Here is a 3,192-nt window from a genome sequence, read left to right as displayed (position 1 = left end):
AGTATACTCAAAAACTTCCTTTTGTTATTTCTGCTGGTTGTGAAGATTTGTTTCAAAATTAATTAAATAATATCCAGAATTAACAGCTGATGATATTTCTAATGGTTACAATAGAAAATATTATAAGATACATATAAACATAACTAGAAACCAATGAATGGAATCGAATTCAAATTTTAAAAAATAATCAACCTTATACTTAATTGATAATATCAAAAATATAAAACAAGTTTTATTCGTAATTATATTAAATATATAAATCGAAAATACAAATATCGTCATGTATATAGGATCCAATTCTCATAACAACTTTACTGCAAATATGAAAAAAAGTTGAACAGATTGGAGAAATTTATTCTGAACAAGAAGAAATGAAACCTTTACAGTTTCAGAAACAATCAAGATATAATAAATCCAAAATTTTTCTTTGTGTACAAAACATTACACAAAAAATAAAAAGTTTGAAAAGTTGCCATCACAATCATCTAACTGGAAAATATATAAATCCATTATGTAATAATTGTAATTTGCAATTAAAACGACCTAATTTTGTACCAAATTTAATATGTAATTTGCCTGGTTGTGATTCTCATCTTTTTGTGAAAGAATTTGATTATGATGAAATTGAAATATTTTTAATACCAAATAGTGAAAACACTATAGTAAAGGAACAAAAAATTTAAAAACGGAATTTATTCACACATTTAAATTTATAGCTTCAAATCCCGACCAATTCTCATCAAATTTAAGAATGTACAAAGTGAAAGATATCAGAAAATTTTTCCCCAGAAGGTCTTATGAATTTAGTATAGTATATAAGAAGTTTATCCTTATAATAATATAGATAGCTGGGAAAATATGTAGAAAAAGAACTTTCACCAAAAGAAGAATTTCATAACAAATTAAATGAATCTGATATTAGTGAAAACGTATATAAACATGCTCAACTAATTAGGGAGAATTAGTATAAAACATTCAGGACTCTACCATGATTTATATTTAAAAACTCATATTTCGTTGTTGGCTGATGATTTTTGAAAAAACTTGTAATAGAGCAGATGTTTTGACCATTCATGGTATTTTAATTCCCCAGGTGTATCATTCAGACTTGTGTTAAAAATGACAGAACAACACTTGAATTATTAGATAATTATGATACTTCTTCATGGTAAAAAGAGAAATGAACGGAGGTACATTTTCATCTTGTAAAAGATGTAAAAACGAGTAATAAATAGATGAAAAACTATGATAAAACTATTATATCAAATTTTTACGATACTTACATGCAAATAATTTACGTAATTATGCTATTAGTCAATACCTCTCTTATGGAAGGTTTGAATGGGATGAACCAAATAATTTTAATCCTAAAAATATAAGCAAATTTCAGACACTTCTAACGCAGGTTGTATTTGTGAAGTATATCTAGATAGCCAAAAAATATACTTGATGAACATGAAGATTTACCTCTCACTCCCAAAAATAAAATTATGAGAAAAACAAAACACCAAGAATTATACTACTTTATGTAATAAATAGAGTTTAGTCGTTCACTATAGAAATGTTAAACAATGTATACATATGTTGGAATGAAAATAATAAACTCCATAAAGTTATAAAATTTAAACAATTTGATTGGTTAAAAAAGTGTATGGATTTAAATGCAGGATTAAAGCAAAAAAGATTTTGAAAAATATTTCTACAAACTGATGAATAATTTAGTATTTGGAAAAATGATAGACAATATGAGAAACTGAGTAGATATAAAATTAGTATCAGATGGTGAGAAATGAGATAAATCGATTGCTAAGCAAAATTTTATAAGGATAATATTTAACGAAAATTTAGTTACTATCCATATGAATCAAACTAAAATTTCCTTTCATAAACCTATTTGTATTGGAGTGGGTATACTTGATTCATCGAAAAAATTATTGTATACCTATCACTATAATATTATGAAACCCATATATGGAGAGAATTTTCAAGTTTGTTACAAAGATACTGATACTTACACCTACAATATAAAAACTGAAGATTTTGAGGAAGATATGACATCAGTGATTGATTATTTTGAGACTAGCATTAATCCAGTAAATAATGTTTACAGTATACCCCAAGTTAATAAAAAATATTAGGAAAAATGATACAAGAATTTTGTAGTTTAAGAGCAAAAATGTATGCTTATAAATCTGGTGACAAGGAAGGAAAAAATCAAAAGGTCTTCAGGAAAATTTTATTAAAATTAAAAGAACTTTACAAGATTACAAAGACTGTTTATTTGACAATAAATAACGATATAGAACTATCAATTGAATACCAGGCTTCAAGCTCGAAATTTAATCTCTTGAGATTTGAAGTCCTCACAGAAATAAAGAATATGTTTTAAAAAATATAATAGTTATATTATCAAATCAACATTATATATTAAATAATTTGATTTAATTTTTTTGAAATTTGCTATTGTTGTATTTATGTGTTTTATTAAAATATATCAATTATATGTTCCTTGATTCCTAAGCTATATTCGCAACCATCATAACGATTTTATAACTCAGCTTACCATCAAAATTTGAAAAATATTTTCATCATAATTTCCAATGTAAAATATGTATATCGTAATTAACATTTCTCAAATAAAACTTTTGATATTCGTATTAAAATCTATGTTATATTAAAATTTTCTAATACCTCCAAATTTTAAAGACACCTATTTATGTAGAAAACACTGATAGAGTTAAGTATTATTATAAATTTTCTTATTTTTTTAATCTACAATCCGTTTCTTACATTTTTTTGAATATTTGTCCTTATGTAGGAATCTTATAAAGACAATTTAAATTCTCAATTTCCTTATAACTCATACTTTTTTGGAATTTATGTTTCCAGAATTAATGTTTTCGCCATTTTTAACCCACAATAATTATCTGAATGTTCTTCAGCTGGAATTCGCTTTCAATTTTCTGTTAATAATATTTAGAAACATGTTTTCCACACACACAAAGAATTTTATTTTTGTTATATATTTTTTGATATTCATTTAATCAATGTCTATACATGTTCTAAAAGCATCTGTTGTATACGTCTATGAAGTAAAATTATCAGTTGATTTCTCACTCCTATAATTTTTACAGATCTTAGATTTAATGGCGACCGTTTACTTAGAAGTAATTAGTTTGAAAAAATAAAAAT

The sequence above is a fragment of the Schistocerca nitens genome, chromosome 3 (assembly GCF_023898315.1).
Source record: "Schistocerca nitens isolate TAMUIC-IGC-003100 chromosome 3, iqSchNite1.1, whole genome shotgun sequence".
Classification (NCBI taxonomy): Eukaryota; Metazoa; Arthropoda; class Insecta; order Orthoptera; family Acrididae; genus Schistocerca; species Schistocerca nitens.
This window is presented reverse-complemented; position numbering follows the sequence as displayed.